Source organism: Papio anubis, chromosome 4, assembly GCF_008728515.1.
Source record: "Papio anubis isolate 15944 chromosome 4, Panubis1.0, whole genome shotgun sequence".
NCBI classification, from domain to species: domain Eukaryota; kingdom Metazoa; phylum Chordata; class Mammalia; order Primates; family Cercopithecidae; genus Papio; species Papio anubis.
The window spans coordinates 41,428,935-41,437,463 of NC_044979.1; the positions used below are offsets into that span (position 1 = coordinate 41,428,935).

General features: G+C 36.3%; 1 pseudogene; it reads left to right on the top strand.

The window, feature by feature from the left end:
* Positions 1-623: 623 nt before the first annotated feature.
* Positions 624-5,176, top strand: LOC101018423 (annotated as a pseudogene).
* The last annotated feature ends 3,353 nt before the right edge of the window (positions 5,177-8,529 follow it).

Consider the following 8,529-nt stretch of genomic DNA (forward strand, 5'->3'; position numbering starts at 1 on the left):
TCAGGATCTGCCAGTAGGAATTGGAAGAAACATAGTCTCTCAGAAGAGAGTAACTCTCTGAATTATCAGCCCACAGTCATATGAGCTGGAGGATGAAATGGACAGCAGGGTAAGGTAGATATAGCTGCACATCATCTTCTACAGGGCTTAATTGTTCTGGCTTTTAATCACCACATAGCTATTACCTATGTGACACTTGGTGAGTATTTAAGTTCTCTGGTCTTGGGTTCCTTATCTATAAAATTGAGGAGAATAACCCTTGTTTCTCAAGGTTATTTCAAGGATAAAAAGAAAATAATGCATAGGGCTGGTGCTGGTAAATGTGCTCAGTAAATAGATGCTTTACAAAATGCTAAATGGCTAGAAGGCAAGAAAGATTTAATGAATGATATGGTTTTTTCTTTCAATAAGACACTGTCCTTGGCAAAACTCCACAAGTAAGGAAATATTTTTGGGTTCTCTTCCAGTAGAGCATGACACAATAAAGACATTCTTGCCTATTTTTATAGATGTCTGTGCAAGTGCCTAGTCTCCAGCAACTCAGTGGTGGTACTTAGTGAAAAAGCCCAAGTGGTGGGGTTAGTATGTGATTCTCATGACAGCAGCAGCCTCGCCAAGACGACATGGAAGAATTTGCAGAAGTCATACCATTTAGCATAAGGGAACTAGAATGGAAAGAAAGAGAAAAATGGTTGAACCCTTGCAGTAGCTGACCAAACTTGTTTGTGAGGATATGAGACACTTTTTGGTGGTGGTTGGGCAGGCAGTAGTGGGTTAATACACAAGACTCAGATCCTGTAATAGTAAAGAGGGTTGGTGGTGAGCTACAGAATAATAGCAACAGGTGCCTAAGGACTACTACTTTGTCATTTTTATTCATGTGATATATATTAGACTAGGTTAAAGATACAAGTACAGGTTCAGAGGTGACATCTGTGATTGGCATTAACTTGGGCCAGCTTGCCTAGAGCACTATTCTAGGGTATTAAAATATATCAAGGAATAAAACACAAATGCCTGCTACATGAGTTTATACTTAGCAGAAAATAAACATAATATATAAGCAAATAATACACTGTAATGTGTTAGAAGGTGGTAATCACTATGAATTTTGGAAGTATATAGAGTAGGGTAGGGCATGCTGGAGAGTGAAGGTGGTAACCACTATGAATTTTGAAAGTATATGGAGTAGGGTAAGACATGCCAGAGGATGAAGGAGCAGTTTGCTGTATTAAATAGGATGGGCATGAGAGGCCTTACTGAGAAGGTAAGAGTTAAGCAGACACATGGAGAAGGTAAACGAATTAGTCTAGTGAAGATCACCAGGAGAGCATTTCAGACAGAAGGAACAGCTACAGCAAAGGACTTAAAATAGGAGAGAATCTAGCATGTTTAAGAAAAAGAGAAAGAGGAGTGAGCAAAGTGGATAGTGGTATGAAATGAGGTCACAAGGGTAACAAGACGAAGAGGAATGAATGAAATAGGGGGATTAAAAGTAGAGGGATGCTTTGCATGGTTGTTGCTGACCCTCCTTTTGTGGCCTGGCTCCTGCTCTCCATACCTGCCAGATTGGAATAAGCTACCACTGTTCACTTCTTGAATGTCATCTATTGCCTGCAATTACCTCTTGTTGTGCCTTTCCTGGAACAAACTTAGCACTCTCTCCCCCATCTCCTAGTGCTAAATCCTACTTAACTTTGGGGTATTCTTAGGATTTTCCTACAACTAGGATATTTTTCTTCTTAGCCTTTTCACCTCACCCTTTTCTACCTCACCTTCACCACCATGACCACCACCACCCTTGCACCCTCCCCTGATCCAAGAGCCTTCTATTTTTTTAAGAGACAGGATCTAGCTCTGTCACTTAGGCTGGAGTGCAGTGGCACAATCATAGCTTACTGTAACCTCAAACTCCAGAGCTGAAGTGATCCTTCTGCCTCAGCCTCCCAGTGAGCTGAGATTACAGATATGAGTCACTACATCCAGCCCCAAGAGTCGTCTTCTGTTGTATGCATTCCCATGCTACTGAGTGGATCCTGCCATCAGACTCTTAAGGCCATTCCCATTAAAATATAATTAAGTTTAACAAGGCTTTTATGTTTCTTATAGGTATCTTCAACCAGCACATAACAACTCACCTTTGTTATCTAAAAAAGTAGAGAATTTTATGGAATGACTATAATCTGAAAGACGATGTTTAAAGCATAGTAAAGACATTTACAACACAATATTCCTTCTTTGTCTTTCTCAAAGCCTAGTTTGGTGTCAAGAAATATTTGTTGAACAATTGTGGAACAAAACAGACCTGGTTGCAAATCCAAGCTCAAATTTAGTGATTCTAGGCAAGGCAATTAAATTTCCTGACCCCATTAGGCTGCAAAATCAGCCTAGCATGTAATTCTCAGCGTGATTTTCAGACTTAAATAAAATAGCATCAAAAGGCCCCACATTTTATAGGTGCTTAATGGTCATTCCATTTGCATCTTAAATATACCTTCCTCTTTGTGTTGCTGCTTTCAGTTTACCTTGCTCACAATACTCAGCAAGAACCTATGAAGCTTCAGAAAATCTATTCTTTAGTTCATTACAGTTTAATAAATCACATAAGTCTGTTCAACCTGGCTACAAGAACATAAGAAAAGTGTTGGCCATAAAGTCAAGTCAGAGCAAGGAGACAGCTGCTCCTCTTTCCCAAAATATAATAAATACCATTCAATTAGCCCTTTTTGAAGATGTTTGTTATCCATATAACGAATTATGAGAGACACGTTTCTAAAATTTTTCTCAGATGTCAAAAACATCATATCTATATTACCATTTTATTTTAATGTGACAATCCCAAACATGGTTTTAAACCAAACACATGCAACTTATAATGAGCTTAAATTACTGTGTGCATAGAAATAAACATAAACTTTTCTAAACAAAAATGGTATGTGCCAGTGGTCATTTTCTTCAGGTTCATAAAAACTGTTTTAAGAGCATTCTATGGCAGCAATAACTGCATAAATCCATTTTCTAGAGTTAAGTTGACATTTTCTACAACCTTGAAACACTGAAAAATGAAAGCTATTTTGACATGGTAGCAAACAATCAAGTCTACTAAAGATAAATAATCATCTCATTTTGTTTATTTACAAAACATTGTAGAAATGTTAAAATTGGGGCCTTACTTCCTGGTAGACCCTCGCCATCTTAGAACTCCTGGGTCTGTACAGGCAAGTGACCTCAGGCCAAGCCCTGTAGGTCAGACTCCATCATGGGTCCCAGATTGGGAGGAAGTGGCTTCTCCACTCTTGACTATTAGGAAGGCTGCAGGCAGAACTCCCAGGTCTGTGAGTGACCAGCTAGTGGCACAAGGCTGGAACTGCATGCCCTTTCCCCTTACTCCTGTTCACCAGACTCTCTAGTTTACAGGTTTTTATTACCTACTTCCCCTTACTGTTGCCCTTGGATCCTTGGGTTCAGAATATCTCTACTGCTTTGTGCTTAGAGCAGTAAAATGTAGTGCAATGAAAAACAATGTGGAACCTTTGAATTAGAATATCTGGCCTTTCAATTCCATTGAAGGGTCCTTGATTTAGGGCAAGTTGTTTTAATCTATCCAAATTTCAATGCCTTCACCTGTTGATATGGTTTGGCTCTGTGTCCCCACCCACATATCATCTTGTAGCTCCCATAATTCCCACATATTGTGGAAGGGACCCTGTGGGAGATAACTGAATCATGAGTGTGGGTTTTTCCCATGCTGTTCTCATGACAGTGAATAAGTTTCACAAGATCTGATGGTTTAAAAATGGGAATTTCCCCTGCACAAGCTCTCTCTTTGCCTGCTGCCATCCATGTAACAGGTGACTTGCTCCTCCTTGCCTTCTGCCATGACTGTGAGGCCTCCCCAGCCATGTGGAACTGTAAGTCCATTAAACCTCTTTCTCTGCCCGGTCTCAGGTATGTATTTATCAGCTGCATGAAAATGAACTAACACATCTGTAAAATGGAGATTATAGCCCCACCTGTCACTGAGTTGTTTGTGATAAATTGACATAGTTCACATCTCTCCCAAAATGGAATATGCCCTTTAAGTTTGGAAAGGCATCCTATTAATTACTGACAGAATATCAGGAATATCATCAAATCTTGATGAATAAAATAAAGTAGATATAACACATCTCTAGAAAGATTACTTATACTATTTATACCCTGGCATTTGAAGTACTTTTTATTTAGAACAGTAGTAAAAATGGATAAGGAAAGTGAATGATGATGGAAAACCAGACCAAGAAAATTCCTTGAACTTTTTTGAATACCTTAATCAAATTGAATTGTTAGAAATACAAGAATACCTTATTCCCACTGGTACTCAAAGTCTCTGAATAAGCAATTCTGATAAAGATGAGGAGCAAGATGAAAAAAATGAAGAGTGATATGAATTGCAAGAAAAAAATGTGTGAAAAGATCTAAGTAAATTGCTTATTTGGGCTACTGAAATAAATCCACTTTTTAACAGGAGCGCACCATAATCCACCAGATGTCCATAGAAAAAACTGAAAATCATGAACTGAAGGCATGTTTCTAGCCTTACTATAGTGCGAAGACTACTTTCTGAAAAAGCCAATCATGTGAACAACACTAGGGACAAAGATGAATATACCCTTCTTCATCGAGCAGTCTACAATGGACACTTAGATATCATCCATGAGGTGACTGCACAAGGGGCAGATGTTCATCCAGTGACTGTGGATAGCTGGATACCCCCGTACAACGCTTGTAAGTGTAATAACACTAGAGTGGCTTCTTTCTTCCTTCCACATGATGCAGCTATGAATGCCCAAACAAAAGGCCTCTGAACTCCGTTGCATCTTGTTTCTGGGAACAAAGATAGCAAAGATACCCTAGAACTCCTCCTGATGAACCCTTACATCAAACCAGGTCTGAAAAACAACTTGGAAGAAACAACATTTGATATCACCAAGAGGATAAGTATCTATTACTACCTCTTTAAAACTGTGGAAGGCTGTACAAATTTTTCACCTCAATCTTAACAAGTACATAACCCTCTTACTTGAGGGTAGAGGGTGAGAGGAGGGTGAGGGTTGAAAACTACCTATCAGGTATGACTACACTCAATACCTAGGTGACAAAATTATCTGCATATCAAACCCCAGTGACATGCAATTTTTTCACCTCAATCTTAACAAGTAAGTAACCCTCTTACTTGAGGGTGGAGGGTGAAAGGAGGGTGAGGGTTGAAAACTACCTATTAGGTATGACTGCACTCAATACCTAGGTGACAAAATTATCTGTATATCAAACCCCAGTGACATGCAATTTACCCATATAACAAACCTGCACATGTACCCCTCCACCAAAATAATAGTTGAAAAATTAAAGGGAAAAAAACCAATCTGGATAGAAACAAAAAGCATAAATATAAATATTCAAGAAAAATAAGCTATAGCAAAAAATAAATTTTAAAAAATCAAAATATGAAAAAATATGAAAAAGCTTAATAAAAATGACTTAATTTTATTATAAGAAACAAACTCATGATTAATTCCAACAGAAAAAAATACTTGACATGAATCATATCTGTGAGTTTTTAATTTCAAAAAATAACAACAAAATATACATTACTTCCTGCATATAATTTATAATTACTCAGGGTAATGCATTTTATAAAATAGAGCTACAAAAATGTTTCAGAAATTCTACTAACTAAGAGAACTAGCTTTCATAAAATATGGTATCTCAGAGACCATTGTTAAGACATTAAGAAACATTAAACGTAGAGTTTTAAAGTTTTAAACCTTTGCCTTGGTGAGAAAATTTGTAACGTTAACATTTGTTTCAATTCTTCTGCAATTTAATTAATATTTATCCTAAAGTAAAGACATCTATACTGGCAGGTATCTAAGGAAGTACAAATGGTCTGGTTCTATGTAAATCTAGGTTTAAGTCCCAGAACTTTTTGATACAAGCTTGATCTCATATTCCCAAATTATTAAATGCAAATAATCACATCTACCTCTCTCTATTTCTCAAAGGATTTATGAGGAAATCAGAAGTATACAATATGTATGAAAATACTTAGAATTATTTGAAAGAGTGACTTTACAAATTTGAATTAACCATGTGGTTTATTATTATTGGCATAATTAGAAAGAATAAGAGAAATAGCACACATTTATTTAGTTTTATCATTAGGTAATGCACTGCCTATTATAATAAATATATCATTCATGAGAATGTAAGGAAGTTATATGGAAGATCACTCACATGAGAAGGCTCAGTGTTAAATCTGTCTGTGGCTTTATTTCTATACTACAGTAGAGTGGCTGAGAAGAGAGTCAATTCTGGAGACAGACAGACCACCTGAATTGATTTCTGGTTCTACATTATTTAGTTGTGTGATCATGGTCAAATTTCTTAACTTCTCACTGTCTTAGTTCCTCATTTGCAAAATGGTAATAAACAAAAGTACCACTTTGATAGGGTTTTCACAAGAAAGACATGAATTTGTGGCAGTCACTGTTGGCTGTCTAATTCAAAACCCATTCTCAACCTTCTTTTCCTTTCTCCTGTTCTGCTATAAAGGCAGAAAAAAATGTAATACATTATTTCCCTACCTCCCTTGCAACTAGGAGTGCTAAGTAATAGTGCCAGCAGAGGAGACCTAAGCAGAAATCTGTTGGAGCTTCTAGAAAAGCTTTGGTTTTCCTGATAAAAAGAGACAGATGTATCCAGGTCCATCCTTTCCTTCCTTTTTCTTGTCTTTAACACAAACATGCTTCCTGGACCTGGGAGTGACATCTTGCAACCGAGAGGATGAGGCCAAGAGAGCAATGTAGATGCTATGAGAAACCACTGTGCCACTGAACCAATGCCAGTTTCCACACTCCTTTTAACATGAAAAGCAATGAACCATAGGTTTTTAAGTGACCAATACTAAATACTGTCACTTGTAGCTAGAAGTATTCCTTAACTGATAGAGTTAATATATGTAAAATGCTTGGAAATTGTTCTTAGTCACTGTAAATGCTCAATAAATTTTAGTTATTAGTATTATTTTCCAGTTAATGACATTTTGATATTACAATTGATATTACATTTGATATTACAATTGAATTTGAATAAGTGATATATATTTGTCTAATTTATGTATTCTTTCTTATAATTTCAACATACAGCTATGTTATTTAAAATTCATTGTATTTTACACACATGATAAATGATTCTCTCTTGTAGTGAATAAGCTGTCTAAAAGCCCATTTTTTGCTACCTACTTTAATTCAAGAGCCCATTAAATCTGTTGAGTTCTTTTTGGTTTTCATCAATATATTAGAATTTTAAACTGTTCTATAGTGAAGCAAGTTTTGGAAATGATGTTCTAAAATTTCATTAGTTACCTTTTAATCCATTTTTAAAAACTTATAATTTTGCAATGTTTTTAACACTAACATGTTCATGCATTTATGTGTTATTGCTCTTCCCCAGCAGTCTATTGGGACTACAGTTTACAAAATATAATTTTATGTTGGAGTAAAGGTTAGTATAGTCTTAAGACACTCTTCTACCACACCTATATGCAATGTAGTAGGGTATACATTAAAAATCTAGGAAGAAAAAAAATGAGATAAAAGTAAACAAGTTCCCTCGTTATTCAAACAATAAATAGACATAAAATCAAAGAAAATTATTCCAGGAAACAGATCATTCAAATTGTGAATCTATATATCACTCTACACTTACATTCATTTTAGAGTTTAATTAGCACTGTTTACATTATAAAGTCCAAACTGATACTCTTAATTTCAATATTTGACCTTCTCCCCCACACAAATACATCCCTACTTTTCCACCGCTTTCCCCCAACGAAGTAAATGCAACAATTCACCCAATTGTTCAGGCTTAAAATTCGGATGTCATCCCTGACCAGCCTTTCCCTATCATCCCACTTCCAATGTATCAGTGAATCTTAATTGCTATCTCTACAAAATGTATAAATCCTGAATCTGACATCTAGCCACCTCCATAGATAACCACTAGAGACTCAGTTTCCTACATCATCCTTTCACAACCATTTTCATCCATGGACTCCATACTAGAATATTTGAAGAAACAAAACAAGATGAACATTTTCATTTACCACTACTTCCTTGTAGTATATTAGTTAATGCTTCTTAGCCAAAATCCATCTTCATCATGTTCTGATAAATTTTTCCTCTTTGTTTAAGAATTTGTTTTGTTCTCTGACCTAACCATATTCCTTAAGAAAATAAATCCAGAAAAGAAGCCAGTCCTGTTTTCACAGCTTCCGTGTTCCTACTAGATTTAGACTTGTGGTCTGATATCTTTCTTCCACAACCTTTTCCAACCTTGGCTATATATTAAAATCACCAGAGGAACATTGAGAAATATCAACTCCTGGACTCTACTCTCAAAGATGTTGACATACTGTACATGGTTTCAACTGGGGTTGACTAGAATTATCTCCAGGGAATTCTAAGCAGCAGATAAGGTTGAGAACCT